Below are 18,835 nucleotides of genomic sequence, written 5' to 3'. Positions count from 1 at the left end.
GCTCTGGCCCAGGGAATGGTGAACAGAACTTTGTGGATGCTGAGGATCAGATGGGGGAAGGGTGTGGCGAGGGACAGGAATGAGGGACTGGGGACAGCTGGGAGAAGCTTCCCTAACATCTTCCCACTCCTTGGCTGGCTCTGTCTGGCACTCCCAGCCCTTTGCTTAACAACATAATCCATCCTGGCACTCGGATTCACACCCCTGGATCTGCAGGGGAAAGCACAGCCCTGACCTGCACTTCCAGCAGGGATCATCCCAGGATTCCTGTGCCTCACAGGGTGACAGGAGCAGGGTACTCCCTCCTGTCCTTTCCACACCCTGCAATTAATTAACCCTTGCTGTGCCTGACTGAGAACCGGGAGAGAAATAAAGCAGGGAACAGATGATCCCGGGGTAAATCACTGGGACAACTCTCTGGTTCACTGCGTGGGAAAGGCGAGGGAGGAACGGACACACAGCGCTGCCCTTTGGACTGTGATGCTCTCTGGAACCACACCAGCAGGGTTCATGGGGTCATAGAGCCATGGAATCTCAGGAGCTGCAAGGGGCCCACCAGCATCATCAGTCCAGCTCCTGGCCCTGCACAGACACCACACCAATCCCATCCTGTGCATCCCTGGGAGCAGTGGCCAAACGCTCCTGGAGCTCTGGCAGCCTCAGGGCTGTGCCCATTCGCTAGGAAGCCTGGCCACCCTCTGGGTAAAGACCCTTCTCCTAAAATCCAGCCTAAACCTGCTCTGACACAGCTCCAGGCATTCCTTTGTGTCTACCCCGTGGTAATCCAGGAGCAGTTTCCCTTGGCCATGGTGAAAGTTCTTGGGGTGTGGGTGATTCTCCTCCCGCTCCGTGGATAAACCCAGGCTGTGTTTCCTGGAGAGAGGCCCTTCTCCAACCCCAGGGAGGAAATGAGGGTCTCTGGACTCTGTTCTTTCCTCATTTGGCAACAAAAAACGGAGATGTTGGGAGGAAACAATCCAGAGAAATGTTTCACATCAGTGAGACACACTCCAAAGTATTTTTGGCAACATGGTGTGGGAATTTGGCTTGGAGAGTTGCTCGGAAGCTCAAGACTCCCATAGATACAGCAAAAAGTGGCACCTCCATCTCTTGTGTCTGAAGGGCTCTGGGTCCTAAAATGAGGGAATCATAAGAGGCTGATAATGGAACTAATGGTGGTCTGAGGGGTTTTCTTTGGGGAAAAATCCTTCTGAGTCCCTAACAATGGCGAACGCTGGGAGCCGTGGATGTTGTCCATGGGTTTGTTGGCACAGCAGCAGTTTTCCCGTGCTTCCTGGAAAGCCGTGGCTGTTTCACACCCAGAAGGGCTCCAGCAATCCATGTGCTATCCCAGTCTGTTGAAGTGTCTGAGGAGACGGCTCTCACTGTGCCTGTTGCTGCCTTTGGAGCATGGGAGCAGCAACATCCAGCATCCTCTGGGGGCTGGGGTTCCAAAGGAAGACAACAGCCAAGAGGAGCCAAGCTCGGGCCTTGCAGCACAACTTCAGGGTCCAATAGGGATAAGTGAACATCCCTATTGTTTGCTCCTGGATTTTGGGTCTCGAGCATATGGATCCTGCTCCTTTCCTGACCCGGAGCAGTGATAAAGAAAGGATTATTCCCGCCAAAAATGTCAGGCCTTGAGGGTCTTATTTAATGTAGGAAAAGGGAATAAACCCAATATCCAGTTCCCTGTCTTTAGTTCAAGATACACCTTCAGCTCTGAAAACTCGGGAATCTCTGGCAAGATTCCTTTCTTTTTGCTAGAAAAACAAACAAGAAATGCTGTTTGCTGGCCAAAAAGCCGGAGCTGTTCATTTCTTCCCTCTCTTTGTTTTCTCCTTTCCTTTTTTTATTCTGGGGCTGGTTTGGAGCAGCTCAGAGAGGAGGACACGCTGGATAAACATGGCACCAGCGGGGTGTTTGGAATGCTCCTCGCTCCGGACCTGCTCCCTATGGAGAGGAGGAGGCTGGAGGGGTGGAGGAATCCGGGTCATGGAGCAGAGGGCAGGGAGAAGACAGCTCCTCTGTTCTCTGGCATGTCCAAAGCTTCCCAGCTGAGGAGAGCAACTGGGGTGTGCTGGGCCTTTTATTTCGTGTTCCCAGCTTCCCCTTTCATCCCATGTGTCAAACAGCTTGGAAGCTTTGATTCTGGAGGCCAAGAAATTTGAACTGCAGGCCCAAATCCCTCAAGCATCTTTTAGGATATAAAATCCTGAAGGGAAGTTCAGCATTGCCTTGAGCTGGCACCCTGGGGGTGCAAGTCAGGAGAGCCTGGAGGTGGGATGGTCCTCAGCCATTCCTGGGTGGATAAGTTAAGGAGTGGGGAGCCTTGCCTGGGAATGCAGGCACCATTTCATTCTGAACTCACACAGAGTGCTTGGATTCTGGAAGGTGCTACGCCACAGAGGAAAAAGCTTCCTAGGAAGGGATAAGAATGCAACAGGAATACCTGTGGATGGCCCTGCTGGCGGGATTGGGGTGGCATCATACCAGAGGGTGAGGCAGCCCCTGGAGTTTGGCTTGGGAGCCGTGTCCGCCTATCCGGGACCCTCTGCCGAGTCACACTGTGCCTCCAGTAAATCCATACCCAGAGCTACGGGAGTCCCAGTAACATCCTACTGGGAGCTTTTCATAGAATCCCACAATCCCAGGCTAGTTTGGGTTGGGTGGGACCTTAAAGCCCCTCTCATTCCAGCCCCTCCTCATGGACAGGGACACCCCCACAAGACCAGGGTGTCTTGTCAGTGCAGAAGTGGGATATCCCATCTCCGTGCAGGGATGTCCTTCTCTAACAGGGAAACTGAGGAACAGGAAAGGTGGGATTTGTCAGGAACAGCCATCCTGTTTCCCAGCCATTCCACCTTTACCCTGGGAGTTTGGCCAGTCCAGGACAAACTTGGCCTGGCAATGGGCAGTGAATGTGCTGCTGAGGATTTCAGACATTCCCGTTTCTGGTGAGATGGAAGAGCATCGAGGATCAGCCCTCTCCAGGGAGGGATGCAGCATCCCAGATTCCTGCTGCTGGCCGGGATGGAGAGGAAATGCTGGGAAATGCAGTCTCCATGGCCATGGCTCAGCACTGCAGAGCACCAAGTCTATCCAACCTTTAGATCCTGCCTTGGTTTCCCAGAACGCGGCTTCTGCCAGGGAATAATGGTCCCAGAGCGAGCCCATGGAATCCAAGGGAGCCTTTGAGCTGACGTCAATGAGCTGGAGCCGCTCCCGTGCCCGGGGCCCTCCTGCTGCAGGGAATGAGCAGCAACCCTTCCATGTCTGCGGGAGGGGCTGGGCTGCATCAGCCCCCGTCAGTAACCACAGCTCAGCCGGGCTTTTGCTGCCGCACTCACGACTGGAAGTGTTTAAAGGGAGGGAGGGAGGGAGGGAGGGGAGAGCTTTGGCTGTGCCCTCTCTGCCCAAGGATGGCACCGTGTCCCAGCCTGATCCCAGGGAGGTCTGGGCACTGCCAGGAGCAGAGCTGAGCTGCCCCTCCTCAGAAATCCTTCCCTTTTCCCAGGGATCCACGGTGGTGGTGCATCCGGGGAGAAGTGGGTTAAAGCCCCCAGTCCTTTCCCCTCTGAAGCAGAAGGCACTGATGGGACCCAGAGAGGGATGTGGGATGCACTTCATAGAATCATGGAATTCCTGAGCTGGAAGGGACCCAGAGCATCATCCAGCCCAGCTCCTGCACAGACACCCCAGCAATCCCACCCTGTGCACCCCTGGGAGCGCTGTCCAAGCGCTCCTGGAGCTCTGGCAGCCTTGGGGCCGTGCCCATTCCCTGGGAAGCCTGGGCAGTGCCCAGCAGCCTCTGGGGGAAGAACCTTTCCCTGAGCTCCAGCCTGAGCCTCTCCTGGCACAGCTGCAGCCGTTCCCTGGGTCCTGTCCCTGGTCACAGAGAGCAGAGATTGGAGCTGCCACTCAGGAAGAGGTCCAGCCCTCAGTGAGGTGTCCCCTCTTCCACAGAGTCACCACAAAGCCAGGGATGGTTTTTGTGCACATTTCAGCCTCCTCCAAGAGTTGGAGGGTTGGCAGCATTTTGGGTCTGGCCCAGTGGGTGGTGCCAGCCTTTCCCAAAGAGCAAGCCCTTGGGAAGCAGCCTTTGAAGAGGACAAGAGGCTGCCCAGCAGCTGCTCCCTGAGACCTCTCTGTGCGCCTGGCTGTGGCTCCAGGGCCCTGCTGAGCCTCAGACTGGGTGAGACCCTGGGGCTGCTGCCTTCTGCTGGGACCTCTCCTTCTTCTCCCACTCTCTGTGCACTCTGTGCCACCCTCCACACCCAGAGCTGACCCCTGCCAAGGCACACGGAGCCCAAATCCACAGCTGTGCCTGTGGCTGGCACAGGACATGCCCTGTGCACACCGGAGCTGCTCCAGGTGTGACGACAGTGGGAGCCAGGTGCTAAAAATATGACCCAGCAGTGCCTGCCCTTGGCACTTCCCTTTGGAACAATCACACAGATGTTGTTGGTGTTCCTTTTCTCAGGGCTGTGGTGCCTCTCCCCTCGTGCTGACGGATGGATTCAGGAGGTGCCCCTTTGGATCGTGGCAGTGGCCAGGAAAAGGCAGAGGGCAGCTGTCCCAGTCCTGGCATGCTGAGTGTTATCCAATAATCCCTCACTGCACTCCTGCTTCCCTCGGCTCTCAACACTTGCCTCTCTCCCTTGAACCAAGTGCTACCTTGTGGCCAGCAGTGGATTTTTAGTTAACCCTGCTGGCACCTGAGAGGCAAATGACACCAAAGGAGGAATGAGAATTCACTTGGCATGTGAGGCAGAGGCAGGAGCGCTTGGAAGAATCAGGAACAGGGTTTTTAAACCTCTCTGGTGTGAGTTACACAAGCACGTGAGAGCATGCAGGGAACAGGAGTGTGCACAGACGTGTGTGTGCACAGAGCAGGGAGGGGCAGCTTGGTACAAAAGGCAAAGGTGTAGAATTTGAGGGTTGCCATGGCTACAGGTCAGATGCCTTTGTTCTCGCATCCTGGTGCAGCTTAGGGAGATGAGAAGCTCCAGCCTCGGAGCACGAGCAGGCGAGGATGGGGTTTTAATTGTTTTTTAGATGTGAAGGCAAATATCCATACACTTATTTTATCTGGAGTTGAAAGAAAAGGCAGCAAATGGAGGCAATCTCCAGATGCAGATGGGATTGAAGTCGCAGTGAGTCTGGGATGCTGAGTGGCATCAAGGGAAATGTCCCTGTGGTATTGTCATGGTCACAGACAGCCCCTCTGTGGAGCCACAAAGCCACGTTTGTGTGGTGGCTCTGTGCTGACACAGAGCCCGATGTCCTCATGCCCAGCCCTGGGTGGGAGTGGGCACTGTGCACGGGTGGGAGGCCACGTCTGTGCTCCTGCCTTTGGTTTTCTCTTTGAAATCTCCTGTCCAGCTCTCTGTGGTCCCAGCCTATTTGATTCAGAGCTGGAAAGGAGATTTCAAACCAGGATCCATATGGGGCGCGTCAGTTGTGACTGGATTCATTTTAAAGTCCTTGTTAAGTCCAACAAAAAGCCAAAGATTAGAGCTGATATGTTGGCTTTCATCCAGATGCTGATCCTTGAAAGGCTGCCTTGAGACCGCCAGGCGACTCTCTCATTCCCCTTTTTCTTCTTGCTCTTCTTCTTCCCTTCTAATTGCTTCCCAAATTTGGGTTTATTGCCATGGGTTTGAAGCCAGGTAATCAGAACCAGGAATGTTTTTCTCTCCCCCATCTCTATCTGGTACCCATCAGATTCTGGCTCTTTGTTGGTTCAGAAAGTCCGCGTTAATTCCTTGACCACCAATGTCAGAGGCTTGGCAGGGCTGGAGCCCTTTGGGATAATGCTCCAAACCAGCCCTCAGCATTGCTGGCAGCCAGAGAACCACGGTGAGAAGAAAAGCAACGTGGTCCTTGTCTGTCAGGAATGTTCTGTCCTCTTCCCTCGATCCCGGGCTGCAGCTGCCCCTTCCTTTGTCCCGGAGGTGCATTGTCCTGGTCATGCCACAGCGGATGGGGACATCTGTGAGGGGAATGGCTGGCACCGAGCACTGGGCTCCACCTGGAACACGGAGCTGAGCTCATGCCCGGGTGATCTGGACAAGGACAGCAGGAATTCCCATGGTCATTCCCATTGTCCCTGGCAGCCCAGCTGCACTCCACTGCTGAAGAGCTCTCCTCTAAGCCCAGCTCCTCCCAGCACGGAGATGTCTCTCTGGGAACAGATAGCTCCTGACAGCCGGGATCGTGAGGGAAGCAGGAGAGGCCAGGGAAGAGAGCAGAGCTCTGTCAAGGGCTGTGTCGTCAGGGAAGGAGCGAGGGAGCGAGTAAGAGGAAAGGGAAGGGATATTGGTGCTACCTGGTGCCAGAAAGCAGGAGACTGAGCAGAAACAGAGCTGGGAGGGAGCTGGCGACACATTATGTTCCAGGGACTCATGGTGGGGACACCCAGGCAGAGGCCCCTGCTTTGTTCCTCAGTCGAGCATCATTGGGAGCAGCCCGTGTGGAGCCTGTGCCGTCCTTGCTGGTCAGTGTTCCCTGTGAAGAGCCAGACCTGGAGCTCTGCAGGAGGGGCGCTGAGCTGCTGGAAGCATGAGGAGGTCAGGAAAGGGGGAGGGCCCGCAGGGCTTAGAGCTGTTGGAGAGGGATCCTAAAACTGGAATCAGAGGAGGGATTCAGGCTGTGTTGGAGATGCTGCAGCAGAGGGAACGCCGCACCCTGGGCACCTCAGAGGGGGAAAACAGGTGCCTCCAAGCTGGATCCAGACCTGCAAGGTGAAGCCCAGCCAGGCTGGCCCAGGGAACTGCTCCTGGCTCTGGCATGGGAAAGGCCATCCCCAATGCACTGCGGCAGCAGCACCCGCAGGATGTGTTGGAAGCCCAGGGGCTGTGTGCAGCCAGGGGCCTTAGGCAGCCATCCCCTCTTGGAGTGTCTGTACATTCATTTAAAGGATGAGAAGGCACAGAGGAAATATGACCTAACACATCCTATTCGGGTAGTCCCAATGAGTCAGGAGGCCGAGATATTCCCAATCCATGCTGTGCCATGTCCGGCACACTCGGAGCAGGCACAGACAAGTGTAAGGTGTGTGTGAGAGGCTCCTGCACCAGGAAGAGCTTGAAAAGCCACTCAGGGAAATATTTACAGGCATTCAGGGTGGGAATGGGTCTGTTCTGCCTTTGGTTTCGTGGCTGCTTTAGCTCCAGGCTGTCTGTCCTGGGGGTCCCCCAGCACAGAGCAGTGACCCTTTGGGCAGCAAGGACGCTTGTCACAGACTGGTGCCATGTGACACTGGTGACACTGAGATCCAGCTGGCACAGCTGGAGCAGAGGGGGAGGTGGCACAGCCCGGGGATGTGGCAGGGTTGGATGTGGGTTGGAAGGCAGGTTATTCCTGCACCTTGTTCCACTCATCCCTGTCCTCTTGCCTCAGTCACAAACCAGACCGCAGGAAAAAGCCCGTCCAGTTCCCTGCTCCAGACAAACCATGAAGGTTAAGGCTGGAAGATGTTCCTTATTTCTGGAAACACCCTCTGGAGCATTCTCCTTTAAAGGCTTTAGTTTATCCAGGAGGAAACTGCTGTTGGAAGTGGCCATTTTCCACAGCACGTCCCGTTTCCACAAAAAGCCAAAGTTCGCCTTTTCAGAGAGAGGGGAAAAACTCAAAGTCGGAGTGTTTGGTCTGGAGCCTGTTGAACAGCTCGGCTCTGCTCAGGGCTGGCCCCCAGCATCCCTTTTCCTGCTCCGGGATAATGGGAGCTCAGAGGCCGGTGCAGAGACAGGGAATCAGCATGCTGGGAAATCAGCGGGATGTGTGTGAACCGCCTTGGATAAAATCCACACCAAGCACAGCCCAGGCCTTAACACAACCAAGAACAGCGGAACTCTGAAGTCTGAGGAATAACATTTCATTTCTCCCCACCCCCCCCATTGCTTTTTCCACCCCTGCTCCTGCCGGGACACAGGGCACACACCTGGGCTCCAGCCACCACATCCAAGGACCGCAGAACCCGTGGTCTCACCGCAGCCCTAAACCAGGGCTCCAGCTTTGCCAAGGCCAGGCTTTGGCTTGCCCGGGTTATTTTAAGTTCAGCCTTTTCTCCTGGTTGTGGGACTGTGACTTTACCAGGAGCTCCAGAACTGGCTCAGCTCATCCCAGCTCAGGGAAACACCCCTGAGCCTGGACCAAGGTTCTCTCATTCCCAACTCCCCCAGTCCTGAGATTAGGCAGAGACTCAAACAAATGAAGGCAGTTGCTGGAGAGGACAGGAAGCAATTACAGACCACCCTGGAAAGGCAGGACAGGCAGCAGCTTGTGTGGCTGCTGCTGTTTAAACAACAACCACCCCCAGGCCTGCAAGGGCAGGAACATCTCGGAGGAACAATGCTGGCGCGAGGTGCAAGGAGTCCAGAAAGGAGGATTAACACGGAATGCTCCGGCACAAGGGCCCTGCGCTCCTGCTGCGGGGTCAGGAGGGTCCTGCTGGCAGGAGGAGGACAAACAGGATGGGCTGGTGATTCCAAAGGGAGTCAGGCGCTCCTGGTACCCCGCCAGTGGGGGACCCACGCGGGTCAGGGGCAGGGTGGCCTGCAGGATGCCTTTTCCATCTGCAGGGCCATTCTGCAGCAGGAGTTTTGTCTTTGCCATGGCGGGGGAAGTCAGGGGGAGGCATTTCCAAGCTGCTTTCTCCAGGATATCCCAGCTCCGCCTGACAGCTGGTTCCCATTGGGCTCCTGACCAAAGACAGTCTCCAGCAAGGGTGGGAGTGGGCGGGAGGGGGGAAGGGACCTCCTAATGATGAGGACGAAGAAGAGGAAGGATGAAAGGCCCTGAAATGCGGAGGGTGGAACTGAAGCAGGAGGACACTCGGAGGGAGGGGCTGCAGAGGCTTTGAAGCTCCTCGCTATGGGGAGCCTCCTTTAAACCCTACACCAGATTGGAACAAGGTGGGGGAGGAGGGCCTGGCTCTCTTTTCCCTCTGAAATATTCCGAGAGGTTGGGACCCCTACTCGGGATGGGCTGTTTCTGTCCATTAAACATTTTAAATGCTTGTCCATCTCCCATGGCCTCCCGTCCTTCCGCTCCTTGTGGCAATGGGCTGGGGATGGGAGGTTCCCAAGGATGATGAAAGGATTTAGGGCATAGGGTAGAGGTGACGAGGGCTGGTGTCAGTCACAGCCTTGTGCCAGTGAGTGCTCAAGTGGAGGAGGAGGGAAAAGGGGCTGGTTATGCCCCAAAACACAGCATTGCATGGGGAGTTTTCCTCCTCTGTTGGGAATTTCAGCAGGGAGGTCAAGGGGAGGATGGCTGGTGCTGCCTGGCTTCCCCTCGCTGCCTGCCAGGAAGGAAAACAGCTGGGAATGGAGTTTTGGGATTGGTGCTGCCGTGCCCTCGGTCCCTGCTCCGGAGGGGATGGAGGAGCTGCCTCATGGAGAGCTCCTTCCCTCCCCCTGCTCCTCCATCCAGGCCCATCTTTTTTATCACAGAATATCCTGAGTTGGAAGGGCCTCGCAAGGCTCATCCAATCCAGCTCCTGATGTCCAACTCTCCTCATCTGTAAGGAGGCTGGGAGGACATTTCCTCTTCCTTCCCCAACCAAACCTCTCCCTGGAAAATTGGACTACAGCAGGTTATTAAATCACATCCAACTGCATTCAGAGCATCACAGAATATAAAGGCAGCCAAAAAAGTAAAGGTACAGGGAGACAAAAGGGTTGTCCAGCAGAGCCAGCCTTTGGAGAGCTCTGCAGCATGGATGAGATTATCCCACTGGAGCTGAGCTACCTCCTCCTCACCTCGTAAGGAACATGCTCCAAAGAAATGGATGGAATCTAAACAAGCCTTGCTCTTCCCATGGGAATGAGCAGACCCAGATGAACCCTGTGGATGAACCTGGCAGCTCTGTGAGTGTTCAGAGCTGTGCTGGGAGCCAGAGCTGGAGCAGGGCACCCTCATTCCTCATCCCTCCTCGGCTGTAAATATCCAGAGGAAAAAATACTCTGTGGCTGCATTGTTCCTCCCAAGGTTGTCAGGAAATCAGTGGGAAGAGGCACGAGGGGACACGGCACAAACAACGAGAGGAGAAAGTTCACAATGACCCTGGGCTGGTGTGTGGAGGCTGTTCCTGACGGGAGGGTTGGAGGTTGAGGGTGGTGCTTTGGGCAGTTCCTGTGGGTGTCCCGGGTGTCCCGGGTGTCCCAGGTGTCCCTGTGCCCCTGCTCCGAGTGTGCAGGGATTCCCACAGATCCAGAGCTTCCCAAGCTGCCCCACGCAGCAGGAACCTGGAGCTGAAGGGCACCCAGAGGTGTTTTTAGCTGGTCCCTCCCCTCATTATCCACGGCAGAGGCAGCTGAAGGTGTAGCGCTGGCAGAGCATGGTCCTGGCTCCTGGCACCTCCCAAATTCGGGGCCCATCATTCCATGGCAGTTAAGTGAAAGCAGTGGGAGCAAGGAGGGAAGGGCAGCATTCCCAATTCCCATGCCTTTTCTCTCCCTGCCTTCCCTTCACCTGTTTCACGTTGGAGCTGGACTCACCCCTTTCCATGAGCCTCTCCTAGGGATGAGCATCCTGCTCCAGCTGTTTGCTCCAGAACAGCCGGGAGGAGTGGGACAGGGATGGTTTTGATGGATGCCTTCCCTTTCTCCACCCCTGAACAGCGGCATGAGATGATGGATGGATGGATGGATGGATGGATGGATGGACGAATGGATGGACGAATGGACAGATGGACAACGTGTGTTTCCAGCACTAAGCCCCAGCCATCCAGGACCCTTCTCCTGGACATTGTCCCAGCCTTTCCCCACAGGAAAAAGGGCAGAACTGGTTTTGGCTTTGAGAGTCCTCAGGAATGGAGTTTCAATAAATTAAACTTGAACAAATAAATGCATTTTGGAAAGAAATCATCTTTAAGTTGCTCCAATGGGCCCAGAGGGAGCAGTGGCCATTGGCACCTGGATACCTGTCCAGGAATCTGGGGTAGAGGAGGGTGAGCATGGGCAGGGCAGAGCAGCAGGAGGTTCTGGAGAGGTTTGGATCCCCCCTCTCCCCTTCCCACCCCCCCATTTCAGTTTGGTTTTGCAGTGGGGCCTGCAGGTGGCTGTGCCCTGTGACCAATTGGGAAATGGAACTCGATTTTAAGTTAATTAAAACTGCCCTCTCTGTGTTAATCTTCTTGTCAGGTTTTAATTAAGTGCTGATAAAGACTCAGCATGGAGGGGGATTCCTGCTCCCATCTCCTGCGACCCAGGGAGCCTGGAAGGGCTGTTGGAGTCATGTCAGGGTGACGCCAGGTCCCAGCTGGTGCCATTGCACTCCCCAAAAAGGGTGGAATTTGACCATTTTCTTCCCTTTCTCCCCCAGTCCCCAGCAGATTCCCAGCTCTCCTCCCAGGATGGGTCATGCTCCCGGCAATGGCTGATTTACTGCTCGTGAGCCAGAAAATTCTGGATAAATGTCAGCTCAGGGTAATCACCATTCCTTGCTGCACGGCCAGACTGGGTTGGGAACATCAGGAGTGGGACTGGGGCTCTCCACGAATTCCTCTATCCCTGTGGATGTGTCCTCTCTTTCTGCAGGAGGTGGGGTAGGTGGAGAAACCACACAGAAGGACTCTCAAGGTGCTCAGGGCAGTGAAATTCCAGAATCCCAGAATCACTGAGGTTGGAAAAGCCCTCCAAGGTCATTCAGTCCAGCCTGTGCCCGATGCCCACCTTGTCACCAGCCCAGAGCTCTGAGTGCCACGTCCAGGCGTTCCTTGGACCCCTCCAGGGATGGGCACTCCAAACCTCCCTGGGCAGCTCCTGCCAAGGCCTGAGCACCCTTTCCATGAAGAAAATCCGCACTTCCCAGGACCCAGCAGTCCCTGAAGTGAAGGATCTTTACTCTCCTTGTTATTTCAGGAGAACAGGTTGAATCTCAGTGTTTTCCCTCACACAGGTGCCTCTCCCATCCCTTTTTCCAGTGGCATTTTGCAGCCGTTATCCCAACCATTGAACGTCCATTGATAGAATTTGCCAAATAATTCCTTGCTATAAACTCCTGTAGATATTTCCATGGTGGCACTGACATTTCCCTCTGGAATGACAAAGAAGGGATCTTTTCCCACTAAAAGCTGTTCCATTCCACCTCTGCTGAGCCCATTTTTGGCTGGTTTTTAGGCAGCAGATTTCCCATTCCACACTTGAGTCCCACGTAAGCCCTTCCTTGTATTTTTAAGGTCCCCAGCCAAAATTAAGACATTTCCCATTTTAACTTCCAGCACCTTGTAATGCCTTTAAACCATTACAGATATTCCTTGGAATATCTCAGGGCCAGCCTCAGAGCACAAATGGAATTAAAAGTCGCTCGTGCAGAGCCCGAGCCAGGAATTGCTGGGTCAAAGTGTTCCTTGTCCCTCAGGTTTTAGGGATCAGCACAAGTCCAGCACCTGCATTTAGGATCAGGGAGTTATGGCGTGACACAGCTTTTAAAATGACTTGTGACTGTTCCCAACTCGGGGTGTCCCTGCTGGGGACTCCTGTACCTGCTCCCCAGGATTAGGCAGGGGGGATTTCTGGAATTGTCTTTCCATTGTGCTCCATTTCCAGCTTCCAGCATCCGACTTTCCCAGTCCCGAGCAGGACTTGTCAATCTCCCAGAGTTTGTTTTGGAGCTAATGGGTTTCAGAATGTTCCCATCAATCCGTCCTGCTCCTCAGCACTCCTGGGAATGCTCTTGGCTCTGCTGGCCAGCACAGCTCTGAGAGGTGGTTTCTCCATCTCAGTCACCAAGATTTATTTTGTACAGGCATTTTCATATGCTGGGGAAAGAAAAGGAGGAAAAGCCACCTGGAATCAATTGTCAGCACGATGGAAGCTGGCATGGCCAGGCTGGGGAGCAAGGGGGGACAGCAGGTTATTTCCCACAAATTGCTGCGGGGACAAGCACACCTAGCAGGGCCTTAGTGCCAAATCGGATGAATAGGGGAGCTGGAAAAAAAATTAAGGGAAAAAAAATCCCTGGAAAAGTCAAAACCTTTCATCATAGTATCTTCTGCAGTGAATCTGATTTTTTTTGAAGGAACACTCAGAAATCTGCCGGCACTTGAGCAGAGACTTTAAGAGGCAACCCAAGCTCTCCTCAGGGCTGGATGTGGAGCTCGGGCTCATGGACACCCTTCCTCCTTCCTCCCTTTTCCCTCTTGGCTGCAGGATCCCAGGATAAAGCCTGTGGTGGGGAGCCCATCCCTGGCTCTGTGGTGGGGATGCGGTGGAGCTGCCCCACCGCCGCTCCCTGCTCCCAATCCAGCCTTATCTCCCTGCCTCCTGCCCTTGCCCACTGTGTTTATTCCCACCATAAACTTCTCCAAGAGTGGTTCTGGCTCTCCTTGCATTTGTTTGGAAGGCCTGTCCCCACTCCTGGCTTATCTCTGGGTGCAGTGATAACAACAACCACCAACCCTCTTTGCTTACAGCACCGGCTCCTTTCAATATTTCTGTAATCTAAACCAGCCTCTGTCTCCTCTTCCTTCCTCTGGAGGAGCTCCCAGGCTGGGAATGCTGATGGCCAGGGTTGTGCCTGCACTTGGATTCATTTTCTGCAGCTCCCATGGAAATATCTGATGCCAAGTTTCTGGGAGATTCCCATCCAAATACAGTGGATGTGGCAGAAAGAATTCCTCCATCCTCGGTTTGAGGTAACTTTTAACACCAGGAGTGGGGCCTGCCCGGGGAAGGAGGCACCAGGATCTTCCCAGCGTGGCACAGGGGCTGCGTGTTCCCATCCCAGCAGACTCCAGCCTCGGAAATCCAGGCGAGGCACAATCTGGGAGTGGATGCCTCCCACCCACTGGGAACCCTCCATCTTCCTCCTGGACCATCCTTGGAGCATCCCTGAAGCAGAGGGGCAGCACCAATCTCTGTGACCAGGGACAGGACCCAGGGAACGGCTGCAGCTGTGCCAGGGGAGGCTCAGGCTGGAGCTCAGGGAAAGGTTCTTCCTCCAGAGGGTGTCGGGCACTGCCCAGGCTCCCCAGGGAATGGTCACAGCCTCGAGGCTGCCAGAGCTCCAGGAGCGCTTGGACACCGCTCCCAGGGATGCACAGGGTGGGATTGCTGGGGTGTCTGTGCAAGGCCAGGAGCTGGACTCGGATCCTTGTGGATCTCTTCCAGCTCTGGATGTTCTGGCATTCCATGATTGTATGATCCCCTGCTCATCTGCCTCCATCCCTGTCCAGCACCTGCACCAACGGGATCTTTGTGATGCTTCCCATGGCCTTGGGGGGGTCTCCCTGGCTGTGATTGTGCCAGGCAGACATCCCGGGGGATTGGGACACAGGTGTGGCAGGTAGATATGGACATGTGTGACAGGTGGCTGTGGACACACGTGTGACAGGAGGATGGGGACACACGTGACAGGAGGATGGGGACACACGTGACAGGAGGATGGGGACACACATGTGGCCATGCTTGTGCCTGGCACTGGGGCTGCCCCTGGTGCTGTCCTTCCTGCCGGGGTTGCATTCCCTGCTCTCCTGCTGCATTCCAGGCGGTATTTCCCCCTTTTCCCTTCCCCCCAAGAAGGGGGTGTCCCTCCTTAGCATGGGCACGGAGCACACGGTGCCACTTGGCTGTCACCTCGTCCCCAGCAGGGCCACGAGCGCTGGCAGGCACTGAAGGTCAGCAGAAGGACATCTCAATTATTCTGTGTCATCTGCAAGGAGCTCGGCGTTTGTCAGAGTCCCAGCGGAGAGCAGTGAAACAGTAACTTGGCTGCAGGAAAAAAGGGAGTGGGAAAAAACATTGGAGAGGAAAAAGGGGGAAAAAAAAAGCTGGCTGCACAGAAGCTCAGGTCAGCGGGATTGACAGCTGCTGGGAGATATCTCCATTCCCTGTGCCGAAAATAACACCTCCATAGGCTCCAGAGCTGCGTTCCCAATTAGAGATTGGGCACTGAACGGGGGGGAAAATTTCTCTATGACAATTTCAGAGGAGGGGGAGGAAATGGAAAATAGGCTTGGGAAGGAAGCCTGGCTCGCTGCTTCCAGGAACCTGTTTTCCTCAGGACTGTCCTGGGGGTTTCTGCTTCTCATGGCTCTTATCATCACTGCCCCTTTGGAAGCCCTGGGAAATGGGAAGCAGCAGCTGGTGAAATAACTCTGGGCAAGAGGAGCAGGGGGAGCCAGGCCCTCACTTTGGGATATTTTTACAGATATGTTCCTAAATATAGGATATACATTCCTCCATATCCCAATATTTACCACCAGACCTGGTCATGCCTTACCCTCTGGACCAGGGGCAGTTCCCCCATCTCCCTCTCTTGTTCCCAGCCTAGGGATTCAAACCTGTCCCTTCCTTGTCGTTCATCAGTGCAAGAGGGATGGGAAAGTGTTTCCGGAGGGAAAAGCCCCCGGAAGCTCCATGTCCTGGATCTCCAGAAGCTGAGTGGGCTGACCTGGCTGGGACCAGCTGGATGTCTGGGGACCTCCCTGCAGGTGCTGCTGCTATAAATTAATTAATGAGTTAATAAATGGCACTGGCCATGGTCAGCCAGGGGCCAGGGGTGCTTGCAGGAGCCGGGGGCAGGGGGAGAGGCTGTGCCAGAGCCAGCCAGGGAGGCACCATCTGCAGAATTCCTGGATGCTGCTGTGAGCAGCTATGGCTGGAGCTTCACATGTGATCTCAAAGTGAGGTCAGGCTTTCAAAACCTGCTGAAACCCCCAAATCATGGAAAACCACAAGGTCCCTGGGAGTTCTGGTGTGTGGGAGATGGATCTGTTCACATTCCAAGGAAAGCTCCTGCTGGCACTTCCCTTGGAGCCGGTGGCTCTTCCAGCCTGGGGCAGGTGCTGGCTGGGCAGTGCTGCCCTGGAGCAGCCCTTGCTGCCAGTTCTTCCTTCTCCAGGCTCAGGACACACTTCCCGTGATCCCTTTTTTGCTGGAAATGGACCCTCAGAAGGGGAGCAGGTGGCTCAGGCTGGGATGAGTGGTGCTTTGGGAATCTCTGTGGGCCAGGGTTTGGATGGGATGGGAAGGTCCTGGCAGCCAAATTCATTGGGGCTTTTTTCTCCTGCACAGCACCTGACCCCACATGAATTTCCATCTGGGATTGCAGCAGGAGCCGGGAGCCGTCCTCTCCTTTGGATGGTGTCTGTTGGAGAGAGGAATAAAGCCAAGGGCTCACCTGCTTTGGAAGGAGGCTCTGCTCCCTCTCCCCATCCCAGACCTGGAGCCGGGCTCACACATCGTAAAGTGTCCCTGCCGTGGCACTGCTGCCCTGGAACACGGAGCTGTTTTATGTGCCGAGAACCAGGAATGTCTGCACGGAGCCGCAGCCACGGTGGGAGCAGCTGCGGGGATTTCACCTTTGGATCCTGGCAGTTTGTAGGAACGAGGCAGGAGGCCGAGGAATTGCAAACACATTCAGCTCCAAGGTGCTGGCAGCTCCTGCCTGGCTCCGAGCTGGTTAAGTGCTCTTTTATTGGGCTTCCTTTCCCTACGGGTGCAGAGCAGGAGGCCCTGGAGGGGCAGGTGGCCTTCCCCATCCTGTCCCTTACCTCACTGGGATTTTCTGAGCACTTTGGGATGGTGGCAAGGGAGTCACCACTGGTGGTTGGTGTCCCCTCAGCTCTGAACACAGACTGTCCATGGCAAAGGAATGGCAGCAAAGCCGAGGCTGCAGCTCAGGTCTGATTTTGTCAGGATTGGGAAGAGCCGCCTGTTTTCAGGGCTCCCAGGGTGCTGCCCCGGGGGAGACAGGGCAGAGCCCGCCTGGAGAACACGGAGCGGGAGAGCAGGGAACGGCAGAATGACGAGACACGAGCACCTGGAAAGAATTAACACTTCCCCTCAGCAAGAGCTTGGAAGGGGAAAGAACAAAGCAGGCGAGGGAAAACCAGGGCAGAACAAAATGGTGCTGGTGGGAAAAGGCATTCCCGCTCCTCGGCAAGGGGGAAGGAATGGCTGAGCAGGGCTGCTGGGCTGGGGGAGCTGCTCCCTGCGAGAGGCTCAGCCTGGCCCTCGCTCTCTCTTCACTTCTGCCTCTGCTTCTTTCCTCCTCTCTGTCCTTCCTTCCATTCCAGGTTTTATCCCATCCTTCTTTCGTTCTCCATTCTCTCTGATTTTTTCCATACTTCCTTCTCACGGCCTCTTCCCTCTTTTCGGTAGAAGAGTTTATTCCCGTACCCAAAGCCCGTTCCCACTTTCCGGGCAGCCCGGTTGTCCTCTCTCCAGGATGGTACCTCTGTGCTGATCCTCACCCGGGAGGTGCAGGAAGGGGGATAAGCAGAGTCTGCTACATTTAGGGATATTAATAAACATTCTGGAAATTCCCACTAATTTGAATTTCATCCCTTTTCGGAAGGATAACCTCTGTGTCCTCCACTGGGATGAGGACTTTTCCCCTCTGGGACATGAGGCTTCCCGAAGGTTTTGTTTGGAATAACTATTGCTGATCCTCCTGCCCGGCTGCTCTTCACACTCCACCCGCTCTGATCGCACCAATTACTCCAACAAAAGACAAAAATTTGCATTTCCAAGGGAGTTTCCCTCCTCCTGCGCCCTCAGCAGGGATGTCCTTCACCCCATCGGGGTCAATGAGCCATGAGTGGGACTCATGTGACAGTCCCGACACACTTCCCGGAGCGATTTCTTTCCTAATGACATTTAAACCGCTCGTCGCTCCTGGACCGTGCCAGGGGTTTGGCTGAGTGTGACGCCGGCTCCGTTATTGCGCAGGATCCCTGGAGCGGGGGCTGGGAATCTGGACACGGGGAGGGGCTGCAGGTGAGGCGAACCTCTCTGAGCTCCCCGAGGCACTCAGCTGCAAACCCCAAATCTTTGGGCAGCCGAGGAGAGTCTATTTTACCCTTTTTTTGGGCCACTTTCAGCTCATCTGTTGGGATTTTTGGCCTTCCTGAAAGCAGGAATGAGATGAGGTCTCCAACGAGCTTCTGCTCTACATTTCCACCCAATTTTCCTGGCCTGAGGGGTTGGACGAGTTTGGAGAAGCATTCCAGCCCCTGAGTGTTCTCCCCAAAGCTGCGGTGGTGACAGAAAGGATCTACAGAACTCCTCCACTCCGTCTCCCCGAAATTCCCAACTTCCTGAGTTCCTCGCAGCCGCGCTCCAGCCCCGCTCGGCCCTGAGGTAATGGGGCAGCAGTAAAACGTTAGGAGGTACAAATGAACTGCCGGGGATTAAAGCCCCAGCACAGCCTCCTGCGAGGCTGTAAAAGCATCCTGTTTGCAAACAGCTCTGGGGCTGCATCCCGCATTCCTGGGCATTTGCCTTCTCCTGTTTTTTTCATTCACGGGGAGGAATTGCAGCTGGAGCAGCTCACCAGGTCCCGTTCTTCCCTCCCCCCAGGGGCACGAGGAGTGCTGGCTCATTCAGCCCCTTCCCAAGCATTTTGCCTTTCCCTACACTTTTCCAAAACTAAAACTAATTTCGTTCCAGCTTGTCCACGTCTTTTCCTGGATGGCTGGGAGATGTGTGCCAAGTGAGTTGTGCCCTTTGGGGTGAGTCAGATCCAACCTCACAGGCAAACAGGTCATGCCCAGGGCTCCTCTGAGCTCATTTGATGCCCCATGGGGTTCTCCCACTGCATCCAGCCTTTCAGAAGGAAAATTCAAGCCCTTTTCTTTGGACTACAGTGCTAAGCAACGCAAAGGATCCTGTGAATTTCCAGCAGTCCCGCGTGGTGAAGTTCGGAGGTTGGAGGCTGAGTTCGTGTAGGATAATCTGTGCAGAGAGCGGCTGAGCAGCTCTTGGCAGAAGTGGGAAGTGGTTGGAATTGGGAAGAGGTTGGAAGTGGGATGCACTGGGACATTTGGGATAATTTACAGAGGTGTTCTTTCCGGGCTGTATCACTTGGCACCGAGGCTTTT

This window comes from Corvus cornix, chromosome 4A, assembly GCF_000738735.6.
Source record: "Corvus cornix cornix isolate S_Up_H32 chromosome 4A, ASM73873v5, whole genome shotgun sequence".
NCBI lineage: Eukaryota > Metazoa > Chordata > Aves > Passeriformes > Corvidae > Corvus > Corvus cornix.
Note: the sequence above shows the minus strand (reverse complement) of the source record.